The 14,195-nt window shown below is 47.3% G+C and overlaps 1 long non-coding RNA gene across 1 annotated transcript; it reads right to left on the bottom strand.

The window, feature by feature from the left end:
* Window positions 1–1,602: 1,602 nt before the first annotated feature.
* On the bottom strand, window positions 1,603–2,534 carry LOC117863282 (uncharacterized). Its single transcript, XR_004642191.2, has 2 exons — window positions 2,198–2,534; window positions 1,603–2,068 (listed from the first exon to the last, which is right to left on the bottom strand). It is a non-coding gene; the product is annotated as an uncharacterized lncRNA (long non-coding RNA).
* Window positions 2,535–14,195: the final 11,661 nt, after the last annotated feature.

Genomic DNA, 14,195 nt, shown 5'->3' with positions numbered 1-14,195 from the left:
CAGGCAAACGCAGAAAGGATGCATTCCAAAAGGCCTGCTAGTGAGGAGAAAGGATCTGCAGTTCGTGATCATGGTTAAACTTGGTTAAAAGAAAGAACCACAAAAAGTCAAGAAGATGTACTAAACAACATTTCGAACTGTACATTAGCTTTGTATAATGCCTTTATTTTAGAAGTAGGCATCATACATTCAGATGTAGCCAGATAGGACAGCAACTATGAAAAATAAACAATGATCAGGGTATCATTCTGTTGAAAATTTAGCGAGGAAAAATGCTGTGAACTTGCAGGCTAAGGCAGTTGTGTCAAAAATATATTCTGTTTACAAACTTTTAAGGGTGGTGTTGGATTATTAGAAATTTCAGATCTCAGACGATCAAACGTTCAGATTGGAGCCACTTCCTATGTCCAAAATTAACAAAAACTCAAGACTGGAAAGTATACTCAACCCAAAACGAAGATATGCAGTTGACCATGCATCTCTGAATGTAGACATGTCTACATCTAATGTGATGTCACTATCATGATAGGAATATATAGGATGCACTTACATCGCATAGCTTATGAAAATATGGATGCTTGAAAACCTGCAGGAAGCTCTGCAGAAATGAACTACCAATTTACTGTTGGCTCTCACAGCACTTGGCTAAAAGATAATAGTTTTTTTTTCTGAATACGCATAGAGCTGCGTATCTTTGTATTAAGAAGAAAAAAAGTTTTTATACATCGCGGGTCTATCCAGGTGCATGCACACGGGTTTAGGCATGTTTTAGCTTACATTACACCACCACAACGACAACACAAATGGCACAGAAAGGTCAAAATCAGAAATGTTGATCTAAAACACCTGATGGCATTGGCCAGCCTATGGCAGCTAGGTGTTTCGCACCAGAGTTGCCCTTCCTAAATGATCTCCTGCAGCAGCTGTGAGGCATCCTTTGGTGGTGATCTTGCAAACACCCTTTCATTGTGTTCCTTACAAGCATAAACGTTGAGTCGAAGCCTTTCCTTTGCCTGGAATGGACACCGCTTCTCTTGCTGAGCCACCAGTCTAGCAGCCCGACTTCATTTGCTAGAATGGCGTTGTGCAGGTTCAGTACTGCACTGACTCGATGCCACACTTGCATAGAGAATGAGCACCTGGAGAAGAGGTGATCTGCAGTCTCTAATTCCTGGTCACACAGGCCACAACACTCATGTTCCTGCAATCCTCGTCTCTGCCTTCTGGCAGCTGTCCAGAGCCAATTCTTGACAGCTAACCACATGAATACCTTCACTTTCAATGGTGCCCAAGCCTTCCAAATCGGTTCTGCTGCGGCAAACTTGACGAAGGTGTTGTAGAAGAACTTGCATACCGATTTAGAGGAGTAAGAACTAGAGATATCCCATTTCCAGATCCCCGAATCTTCCACCCCGGGCGTTAACTGAACCTGTTGTAAGTGATGCCATAAGGCGACGTATTCAGTTAAGGTGTCCGACAATATCATGAATCCATTGCTTTTGGTGCATCCCCTGCGCTACTATCCGTCGATTCTTGATTCGTGGCCTGATCAAGTTGCACAATTCCGGAGCCGAGGTACACGGCGAGGCCTGGCCCATCTAGTTATCGACCCAAAACAACGCTAAGTTGCCATCCCTACTTGTACCTGAATCAAAGCTTGGAACAGTTTTTTCAGATCATTATCCTGTTCGAAGTCGAGCTGCGTATGTTTCCATGGACGAGATCTTCTAAAAGATGATAGTAATTTCTGGTAATCTATCGAGATTGCAAAGTTGCAGACAAACAAAAAGCTAACAAAAGTAAGCAAGAACATATGACAGCTGACTGTTTCGCCACAGTTTGGTCAATGCTAACTCGTGCAAATTCAGAAGCCCAACGCTCTCAAAGTCAAAATCCCAGATGTCCCAAATCAGGCTTGAAAGAACTAAGAACAGATGATACTCAAGCCCCTATGTACGCACCCCCTCCCGGAGCTTCCATCCTAGCCCGGCCGCAACAGCCCCGCAGCCTCGGCGAGACATGCGAGAATCAAAATCTCAGCCGCCACATGCACCAGAATTTTGAGGAGCTGCGTGAGGGGGAGAGGAAACCAAATCAAAACAAATCAGATGAGAAAACAACGGAGTAAACAGACAAATGTCACTAACCAGCATAGAAATTAGGCAGAGAAATGGAAGAAGACCTAGAATCACCTCACCTGAGCAAGCTCACGGTCGATCGAAAGGGGAAAATGGAGGGCGGAGTCGACGAGGTCGATACGAAATATCTGGACGCAATCAGCCGAGATCCACATGCCTGAGACCAATGAAAAAACAGAAACGAACAGATAATAAGTCAGAGCATCGGACGATGCAAATCGATCAGGACGGCAGATTGGATGGACTAGAAATCGGGTGAGGAAGAGCCGAGAAACGCTCGCGTGACATTTAGCTTTTCCCTTTTCAAATACTATCATAATCAAATCTAGTCCAAGCAACTATTTTCATCCAAAAAATGAGTGCAGAACTTTTATTTTTTTTCACGCAAGCAGTATACATTTTGAAACTATTTCTTTGTTTGGAGTGGACGAGTGGTCTTTTTCTTAAGTGAGGCCACATGCAAATCCCCCACCTTTGTCATTCATCGTGGAGCTTCTTCTAAGATTATTTTACAAAACATAACACAACACAACACCTAGGATAGAGATAGAACAGCATGCATATGGTTCAAAAGATAAAGCAATAACGCAAGCTAGAAAGATAACCACCAACAATAAGAGACACCACCGAACAACATATTTGCTAGAGACGCCACAACCATTGCACATCCATGCCACCTTCTTGTAGCTACGTCGTTCCGCTATCACCTCCACTTGAGGGTTAGGCTACCAGAATATGACTAACGATGGCGATAGGTACGTAAACCAAAGCTCATCGCACATGATGATCTCCTCTTTGAGACTAATGCTAACACCTTTCAAAGCATATGCAGGCTCCGTGTCTCACCATATAAGGGAAAAAGCTTTAAATGAAAATTGTGAAAAAGCTGGAAACACAACCCGATATAAGATTTGATGACACCAACGAGAAGAAGCGCCAAATGAAGAAGGACACTAGCCGAAACACGGCAATAGCCAACGACCAGGTCAGGTCAGAGTTAGGGCAAAACTATCACTGGTTTCATGCATGGTGACCAAGCAACAGCAGCAATAGGTGGAAGGAATCTCGACATTGCCTCCAAGGAGGAGAGCAGCACCTAAGGGCATCACTGTTGTTGACGCTATAGTGCAAAGTCAGGCTAAGATTTCATATGGCGATTTCTCACCCCACCTATTGCTACCCACAACACGACATAGAAATTAACTACCAACAATGCTTGTAGGAAGGGGTAGCACATCGACAAAGTCTCCAATGAAGATAGCAACGCTTGAAGCATTATTGTTGGCCGTGGCCGGCCTATAGCCGGGCTGGGATTTCTCCCGACGACGTAGAGGTGGCCGAAACACGGCTACACACCCGTGGCAGTCTTCACCATGATCCCAAGCGTAGCTGTAGGTGAGCTTCATGTCGCGGGCGAAGTTCAGAGGTGGCAGTGGTTTGGAAGGCTAGGCGATGTTTAGCTCGCTGCCGTCCAACAATCTCCGTGAAACGCAGCACACGGGCGCCGCCAACTACCCCCAACGCTGCACGGGGCACGGCCCTCATCGCACCACAGCCGCCGTCCAGAGTTCGGGCGGCCTTGCCCAGATCCAACTGGAGGAATGCCGGATCCGGCCTAGGAGCCACGCGCAGAGCAAATGGCGAACGCCCCGTACCACTGCCACCGCCCACCGTACGTGTCCGTTCCGAGCAGGCTTGTAGATCGACCCAGACCCCGTTCCGTATCCTACTCGATCACAGACGATCAGTGCTCCATATAGTACCACGCCGTACCGTACGGTTACCTAGCTAGCTAACGACTTTCCAACAATCTTGCGCGCCGAGTCGGCAGCGTCGATTGCCCAGCGCGCTGACTTGGCAAACCATCGAGCGCGCGTAGCTAACGTACCTGCGCCCCGCGTCGAGATACGATGATCGCCCCGGAGCCGGAGGTGACGACGGTGGACGACGGCGTCGACTGGCACTACGGTGACTCGACGCTCCTCTACGACCCCCGGTTCCGCTTCCCGCTGGAGGAGCTCGTCGCGCTCGCCCGTGCGCACGCCCGTTGCCCCGGCCTCGTCCACCGCGAGCTCCGCCGCGTCATGGACGCCGATGACGTCGCGCGCGTGTTCGGTCTCGAGGGCGCCGTCGGCGTCGGCGGCAGCGGTGGAGGTTCCGGCTCCACTGCGGGGTTCGCAAAGGACGGTGGGACGACGGATGGCGACGCCGGGTTCGATCAGGAGCCTGGCTACGTCATGGTGGAGGAGCCGGCGGAAGAGCTCGACTACGTCTTGGTCGGCACGGCCGACGAGGTCGAGCGCGAGCAGCGGCGGGAGGCCGACGCGGAGGCCGGATGGAAAGACCGCGTCCGCTCGATCGAGGAGCTCCTGGAGGACGCCGGCGTCGAGGAGGACGCGGCCGACGAGGAGGAGGACGAGCTCACGGCTAGGCGGAAGAAGCTCATCCCTGATATCGACCGATCCTTGGAGGAGGAGGCCGCCGTTGAGCCTGGATGGAACATCGTCGCTCGTACGATCGAGCAGCACTTTGCGTGTGTCGACAACGAAGCGGCCATCCCGGAGTAGCCGGTAGCAGACGACGGCGAGGGCAGCGAAATTGCATGCGCCGATTTTGTTAGACCGTATGTCTTCGTGATCAGTTATTTTTTTATTTTTTTAGTTTTATTTTTGCTTTCAGTCAAGTCGAGGAAGTCTGAACTGTTCGGGTGGAAGGTGTGGTAGTACATTCTAATCATCTAGGTTCGAGTCTCTTCTAACTTGAATTTGCATATCTATTTCTTCTTCTTAATAAAAAATCACCTAGCTCTTCTCGATTGATCTAATTTTTTCCCTTTCAGTTAAGTCAAGTTTAATTAGTAATCGGCTCGCGCCTCCCATGTCGATAGATCACACGCGATTCCGTATGTGATGTTACGATATGCGATGTGTGTCATGCAATACAGTCCAAGTGATGTTATGATATGCGCTATGTATCCTGTAATAATACGGTAATACGGTCCAAGGACATATACTGAGCCATGTCCCAACCTGAGTATAGCACTCCCTCAATATTTAAATATTTATCGCCATTGTATTCAAAATTTTATTACAAATATCTTGGTGATAATGTAACCTACGAACAAAATAAATGACACCTACAAAAATTTTTGAATAAAATAAATAATCAAACATCGTGATGAAAAGTCAACAACAAAAAATATTTTGATATGGAGGTAGTAGTAGCTGTGGAATTTTTTAACAAAAATATTTTTCATTTTTATAATAGTTAAAAAGGACCAAAATAGGCGTCTGCCGGTGACAAGGAAAATCCGCTCGTTCTTTTAATGTCACTAATTTGCAGCACTTTAGTTGATCTACAATTCATAAGCTTTATATGAACTCAGTGAGCAGCAATTCCCCCAAAAAATCATAACTTCTTTTCTTTTCTTTTTTCATATCTCCTGAAGTACTTTGCCAGCGGAGCATGTTGCGCTAGCTCATGGCCTCATGGCCACGTTGTTGTGATCACACTTTCCCTGGACAGGCCATGGCATCCCGGCCCAGAAGACGGAGATATTTGCGTATGAAGCTTTAATTATGAGATCTATTAAAACCTTTTAATTGATGTTTTTTTTGTTTGATGGCATTTGAGTGGTGAAGAAAATTACAAGAACGTTCAAATTTACAATGCTCCCCCATCTTCCCCACCAGTGGTGCGTAGAGGCTTCTGGGCTTCTTGGTTCAGCCTACAGACCAGTGGGCCGTGAGCCTTGGGCTTTACTACCTCACCCACATTCCATATTTTCATCTGCTCTGTTTTGTAAGCTGAGGGCAGAGTGCAAAATCGGTGAAGTGGATAAAGCAGTCTGAACATCGAAAGAACTCATCTCAAAAGAACGATTCAGAATGAACAAAAGGGCCACGTTCAGTCAGATGTCAACTATCATTTTCCAAAACTTCAGTAATGTCTCTTCGCAGATGTAGTGAAAAGAAAATGCAGCTGCGTCTTCCCTCGATACGAAACTCCCTGATTTTGGTTGCCGCCTCCTCGTTGTGATGAGGGCAAGAAAAGAATCAATGCACCACCCTCCAGTCCAAACTTTACACTATAGCTGTAGGATTTCAATGGGACCTTGCGTCCTGACTCCCTTCGCTACCGAGAGGTCATGGTTCAATCTCCAAACGTCTTTGGTCACTGGCCATTGCTTTAGACGACAGTTCAGCTGCAGGAAATCTTGATTCTTATCGCTCCATTTCATTCCGTGGAATCTGTCGTCTGGGCCGGGGTGCCATGTACTCATAGTTTATAGATGTGCATCCACCAAGGGCAAGATGGGGCACGACATTTCGTTGCTTAACGTACTCGGATTGTGAACCAATGAGCAATGCAGTTGAGATTTGCATGGACATCTAGTGCAGGCCATTGAACCAAAGTTGCCTCTGCATTTTGGTATGCATGTGGCCAATGTTGGACCATCGCGGTCTTCTTAAGTTCTTAAGCATGGAGCTGCCACGAAGTTCCGGTAAGATTTGTTCGCATCGAAGAAAATGGAATGGGAATTTAGAGAATTTTATCTATCTTATCCTATCCTTGTAGAAGATTGCACTTTGGTCGGGGTCGCTTGCTCTAGCTCGACCATTGCCCATCAGATCTTTCATGGCCCAGTTGGCATATCAGCACAGCATGTGGACAATTGTTCTGCAGGCATGGTCAGTGAAGTGGTGCCGTGGTGGTTCAGTGTCCAATTTGCAAGTGCAGTTGCAAGCGGCGATAAATGGCTGCCTCCAGCATCTCAAAATCAAAGAAAGGAAAGAAGGACAAATACTGCATGTGGAGTGGTGATAAAAACTAAGGTATAATAGGTTCTTCTTTCATGGAGTTCCTTCAGAGTTCAGATAGTGTCTCGACTGTTTATATTAAAAAAGATAAGCTCTTTGCCTGTAGAAAAAAAGGCACAAAGTTCCTTCAATGTAGAAAAATATAAATCTTATTACTAATTGGAGACTCCTTTTGAAGCCTTCAGATGGAACCACCAAGGATCTTAGGCGGACACTCTAGAAAAATAGAGAAATCCTAGAAATTCTTAAAAAAAGCAAAACATCTTACCATCAATCGGTAGATTCAAATCATCATAGCTATTGAATCTATTATGTTTTCTAAAAAAATTAACCACCTATACCATTATGAAAATAGCCTAAAATAACCCTAAATCTATATCTAAATTACACACCTCTGTCATTATATAAACTAAAGTAACACCTAATCTTTATCAAAATTACCCACTTCTGCCATTATAAAAATTATTTAAAATAACTCCTTGTACCTGCAACTAGATTATCCACCACTAATGCTTAAAATAACTTAAAATAACCCCTTAAATTTACATCTATATTATCCACGTATGCTATTATTAAAACTAACATGAGGTAATTCTAAATTTGAATCCAAATCACCTTAATTAAAATATACACCAAAATATGATTCTAAATCTACTATTTCTTACACTATTGGTATATGATATAATAATTAAGGTATATACATATAGTGTGTGTTATCATATATAAAGATATAGAGGAAGTGATGAGAATATAGATTTCTATGTTAAAATTATAGCTCAAGCTTAGGGTCCGTTAAACAAATTCAAGCGCATACTTATGATGCAAAGTGCAAATTTAACGATTATAAATGTGGATGGAGATGTTATAGAGTAATTATTAACTAAAATCTATCACAATCAGATGAAGATATATCTATATAAGTATTGTGTTCGAATATTTAACAAGTGAGGGGTAGTTCAAAGGTTACAAAACTTTTTGTAGTAGTGTGGTCTTATTTTTTCCCATTAAAGATTCCGCATAGTTCTCACAAGATATGCTAGAAAAAAATAAATTCTAAAAATTCTCATAAAAATTAGAAACATGAAACATGAGTCGTGCGGGAGCACGAGTTGATGGATTAGTAAAGAAAGAATAGCTTTTTCCGGGACAGTAGGATCTGCGCACTGAGAGTATTCTAACCAGATAACCTGACTGATGTTTAGGGAAGACCAAACCATAGCACGCTAGGCCTATCAAAAAGGCAGCCGGGAACGATCTCAGTCTCACCACACCACACAAGCAAAGGAAAGGCAAAGCGACGATATATTCAAGCCGCTGCTGCATTGCATCATTGCGCTTGCGCTGGAGTCTGGAGGTTAGGTAAGTTCTCTGACTTTTGACGGCAGCAGTCCAATCAGGGGATCTGATAAACTGCAGCAAAGGGGATATAGGCTATCAGAGGCGAGAGGCGACCGGCTCGGTGCCGGGAGCCCGGTCGCCGGCTCTCCATCGTCCGTTTCCCGGCAGACCGGCGGGGGCGGGGCGCCGGGACCACGGCCGTTGTCCGCACGCCGCCACGTTCTGCGGCCGGCGGCCGGCCCTTTTTCCCCGTCGAGAAAAGGGAGGCCGGGCATTCCAACACGCACGTGAGGCATTGACGCGGCGTGTGTGGTCGTGTGGTCGCCTCGCCGGGAGAGGACGCTGCGCGAGAGCCAGGGGTTGCCGGCTTGCAGCTGCACACTTTGGTCACTTGCGCAGCAGCTTCCGGTAGTCTCTCCACTTGGACCGCGCTACTGACAAGCACGCGCCCTTCCGATGGCTCGTCTCAGCTGGTCCCTCGGCTGAGTCGGCTGGACTGGGCAGGTCCAAGTGGCCATCAGCCCATGCATGCATAATGGAGGAGAGGGGTTTTGTGGAACGCGCGTGGCCGTGTCGACTGATCACTGATTTATTGAGCGAAGAAATCAGCTGTCGGTGTCAGTTTTTTGTCGACGTATGCAAGCCTTCACCTTCCCCTTTAGTGCCTGTTTGGCTCGTGTGCTGAAGTTTGGCACCCGTCACATCGGATGTTTGATATTAATTAGAAGTATTAAATATAAACTAATTATAAAATTAATTGCACAAATGGAGTCTAATTCACGAGATGAATCTATTAAGCCTAATTAGTCCATGATTTGATAATCTGGTGCTACAGTAACTATTTGTTAATGATGGATTAATTAGGTTTAATAGATTCGTCTCGCAAATTAGACTCTATCTGTACAATTAATTTTATAATTATCTCATGTTTAATCCTTGTAATTAGCATCCAAACATCCGATGTGACACTTCTAAACACCCCGTTAATGTTCTACCTGTCCAAGAGCGGATAATTGTCAGCATCAAGCTTACGCGAACAAAACAGTGAACCTGCTGCAGCGCTGCAGAGCAGCATGCAGGCAAGTTGAAGCACTGCACTCGCAAGTCGACGCCGACCGAGCCGCTTACTGTTGGGATGTTCAAACATGGCTGCGCCTGCACATGGCAGGTCAGGCTTAGGCTAGCCGCCGCGCTAGGAAACTGAGCTTGCCCGGGACGCGGCGTTTGGTTCCTTTGCTTATTTTTAGCACGTGTCACATCAAATGTTTAGATACTAATTAGAAGTATTAAACGTAGACTATTTACAAAACTCATTACATAAGTGGAGGCTAAACGGCGAGACGAATCTATTAAATCTAATTAATCCATCATTAGCAAATGTTTACTGTAGCAACACATTGTCAAATCATGGACTAATTAGGTTTAATAGATTCATCTCGCCGTTTAGCCTCCACTTATGTAATGGATTTTGTAAATAATCTACGTTTAATACTCCTAATTAGTATCTAAACATTCGATGTGACGGGTGAAAAAATAAGCAATCGGAACCAAATCAGGCGGGCGGGGCTGTATGTGCCTGGACAGCAGGACAGGGACGCCATGATTTCTCCCGTCGGCGTCATCCCAGCCGTATCCGTACAGATGAGATTCGGCTCTGAGCTCAGTCGCATCTCGCATGGCCACCCCCAATTGACCTCGTGTTGGGTCAGCGGTAGATCCGCGTGGCGTGGGATATCCCCCGCCCGTACATCGCGCCGCAATAACTTCTGTTGCCTCTTCTCGATGCAGTTTCGTGCAGGGCGTAGACTTGGTTGAGCTGAAACGGAGCTGCGCAGTTTGTAGATGCAGTCCATCGGAGTAGAGAGTAGGTCGGGAGTCTTTTGTCGCTGTTTGTAGATGCAGTCGACGTAGGAGACCGCTCTATGTCGTATCATAGCTAGCTGAGGTTGTCAATGCGTGGGGTACACAACTCCAAGGTAAGGGTTAGAATAGTGGTCTTCAGTTTTGCATACGTGCAGTAGTTTCTGCTTCCCCTGCAAAACAAAAATAGTGGCCTTACCTTGTTGCGTATGTTGTGTACCGGCCGGCACACACTTTCCTGTAGGAGTAAGGAGGAGTCTCGCACAAGCAAGTTGTAGGCAACGGCCATGGTGGTGGAACCTTGTCCCCTTTCTGCAACTACGGGTACCAGCAGATTCCGTAGATGCCCGCGTGTGCGTGATCGTCCCCATTTCATGTGCCTGAGCCTGACCAGAGCTCCGGACTGAACCCTGTTACGCAACTTACCAGCCGACGGTACCAGCAGCAGCTGTCAAAGCGATCTCCGATAGCTATATCTGGACCGAATAATTTGTCATGTGCGATAACCGGGAGACTTCCCCTTGTTTACTTCCCTCCAAATTACCAACTTTGACACTATGCAAAAAGAAGATTCCCCATCACATCAAACTTGCGGTACATGCATGGAGTACTAAATGTAGACGAAATCAAAAACTAATTGCACAGTTTTGTTGTACTTTGCGAGACGAATCTTTTGAGCCTAATTAGTCAATATTTGGACAATAATTCACAAATACAAACGAAACGCTACAGTGTCGCATTTATGGCAAAATGCCAATTTGGCACCTCCCAACTTGGGAAGTAAACAAGGGCGAAGGTATCTTCTACAGTACTTCACGCAGAATTATTTCACAAGTACTACTCCGATTCTTTTTATTTGACGTTACTGACAAGTAAATCGAACTAGTCGCAGACCAAAGAAGATGTCTGGATCGTCAAATATAAGGAACCGAAGGAAGTACTCTCGAAACCCTTTTGCCTGCGCCGTACCCGGTTGATCATTCGGTCAAGCACTGCTCGAGCTGTCGAGCAGGCTACCTCTTGCGTCCTCCTTCCATCTGCGCGCGAGCACTCGTGCACGGCAGCCGTACAACTGGACGGTTCGCGCCGAGCAGCAAACAAGAACCTTTTTTAAAGTTTAACACCCCTTTTAACACATTTTTAACACCCCTTTTAACATATTTTTAACACATTGGCTGCAAACACTTGTGTTAAAAGAGTGGTGTTAAAATTTAACACCTTTCTTTTCATAAACACATGAATGGGTGTTAAAATGTACCAAAGGTGTTAAAAGTAATCCTCCTCCCCACTTATTCCCTGGTTGCCCCCCCCACTCTCTCCTCCTCTCTCTCTCCTACCGCCGCCAGCGCGTCCTCCCTCCCGCTGTGCGCCTGTGCCCGCCGCCGCCGATCCGCCCGTCGCGCGTCGCCGCTATACCCGCCACCGCCGGTCCGCGCTGCTCTTGCGCGGGCGGCAGGCGGCGGCCTCGCGCGGGTGGCGGGCGGCGATACAGCACTGCCAGCCACCGCATCCGGAGCCGTCGGATCGTGCCGAACAGCCTCCTCTTCCGCCGAGCCTCACCACCACCATCCTTTTCTTCTTTCCCCCCGCCGGCATCGACGGTGCCGCCTCCGCCCCCGCCGCCCTAGCCACCGGCCTCCGTGGCACTCAGAACTGCATCGCCCGCCGCGGGACGCGGACTGCCGCGGGCTGCAGGTCGCCCATCTCTTTCGCCTCTAGTCTCTGGATCTTCCCCTGCTGCTTGCCTTGGCAAGGAGGATTGATAGCTATCAGGCTAATGGACAATGGTACGTGGTGGTCGTGATTTGTGTAAGCGCCAGCATCTCCAAGGAGGAGGGAGTGGGAGTATAATTGTCATTTCTAACCTAAGGTGTTAAAGTTTAGTAGACCATCCAAACATCTCAATGTGTTAAAGTTTAACACCCTGGTAAACTTTAACACCCCCTTCCCAAACATGCCCTAAACAAGAACCTTTTGGGAGTAACGGCACATGCCTTCCACATTTTCCACTAGAATCATTGGCAACTTGACACAAGCACCTCCTCTTGTGGGAAAGAGGGGGAGGCCAGGTGATTCGTGATCACTGATCAGCGAGACGAGGAAATAAAAAAAAGAGCTCGTGCTGCATGCAGCATGCCAATTAGGATGTGGCGCGGATTCCGACGCAGTCGGTGTTGGCTGCATGTGCGCCCCGATGCCAATTACGTTCCATGCATGCAGGGCATGAACAGCGGAAGAGACGAGAGGTGGAGATTCCGCGGGCTCTCTCGGCCCTCGAGCGCGGCCTTGCTTTTTGCCTTCACCTACCTACCCCGTGGAGTATTGTACTTCACTGGCTAATGGCTTTACGATGGTGCAGTTGTTTACAGTGACCAACGTTATCATGAGACAGGGTGAGACGTACCGGGAGCACGTAGGCACAGTTAAGTTAGCAATATTTTTTCTCCTGTAAACATGTGAATTGTTCAGTTCATGTCGTGGATCATGTGAGTTGTTTATAGCAAAGAGGATAGAAAAGTAGAAAACTTTTTGCAGCTTCGCATTATTACGAAAGTGTTGTGTTCTGCTTTACTCTTTCCTACAGAGTAGTACTACTAGCTAAGCCTAAGCGCGACCTCTCTGTCCAGCAATATTGGCGGAGATATTCGGGTCCACAATTACCATCCTTTTCCCCCTAAAATATAAGGCATGATTATTTAGGAAAATGATTTGATCAACAATCAATTCGTTCATACTTTTCAAAAAAAAAATATGCGATACTGAACCATAACATTAGCCAACACTTTTTTTAACACAAATATAATAACGCCAATACCGTGTCACAAAAATTGCATCCTAAAAGAATAATTACTGGTCAATTAAAGTCTTATATATTCTATAACAATAAAAAATACGTCTTGTACTTCCGAAATGGATGGATACTACTGGTACATATAGATATAGTAGATGTTCGGTCACCGCGTGTCCAAGTCAATATGCAAGACCGGACTCATCTGCAGTGCGGTAGCTCACATGGATGTTGGTACCATACTACCATGGGTCGTCCACTCGTCCCTCCGGTCTCCGCCCTAGCTAGCTCCTCATCACAGCTGGATGGCGCTCCATTGTTGCCGCTGAATCTTCCAAGGCTCCCAGCCTCCCACGGTCCCGGTTACCCCCAGTCCCTGATCAATTTATCAAAGGGGTTCGCTGCGCGCGACTTATCAATATATCATTTTCTCGTTGAGCATGCATGCGAATCTTTTCAACCTAACCGCCGCGCCCTACGCGCATGCATGATACGCAGTGCCACCGGCCCTTATCGAGGCGTATCTGCTGAAACAGAAGTACACCCTGACCTGACCCACGCCCTACGCGCAGCATTATTCTCCTGCAAGGCTGCAAACTAGCGTGTGTACGCGCGCTCGTCCAGCTATGACTGATCGACGTCGGCGAGAGAAGAAAAAAAAAACAAGAGCAGATCGAGGGTATCCGGGTATTTCCATGCTCCGTGCCGTCGCGCGTGGAGCGTGTGCCCGTGTCGTCCCCGCTTTCGGCCGGGAGTCCGGGAGAGGCCAGGTGAGGATGGGATCCCCGTGATCCACCGAAACCACAGGGCGCGCGCGCAGTGCATCTCCCAATGCCAGGCGCTCCGCGAGCCAGCACCAGCAGGAGCTTTCCGGGTAGCCTCCCCGTGGACCCCGTCTGCTCCCTGACACGGACGCCAACCCGGGAAGGCGCACCACGGCACCCGCCGATTGGCTGGTTTTCCCGCGGCCTCAGTCGTGGGAAAAGGGACGGCGCTCGGTGCTTTCTGGCTTTCGAGGAGGTCTTGGTTCGTGACATCACAAAGGGGACCCGGCCCCTCCTGCGATGGAGGAAGTGCATCCTATCCTCCCGTGTCCTTTCCCGTACCCCTGCACACGTTTAGACTTTTCTTCTGATTATTAGAAAGGGGCACTGGATTTTCATCTACTCTTTAACTTGATTAGTCATCAGTGCTCTTCACTAGTGAGTAAACAGCGGCGCTCCAATGAACTCCGCGCTAACTGCTCTGCCA

The sequence above is a fragment of the Setaria viridis genome, chromosome 7 (genome assembly GCF_005286985.2).
Source record: "Setaria viridis chromosome 7, Setaria_viridis_v4.0, whole genome shotgun sequence".
Taxonomy (NCBI): domain Eukaryota; kingdom Viridiplantae; phylum Streptophyta; class Magnoliopsida; order Poales; family Poaceae; genus Setaria; species Setaria viridis.
Note: the sequence above shows the minus strand (reverse complement) of the source record. Positions and strands in the feature narration are given on the sequence as shown.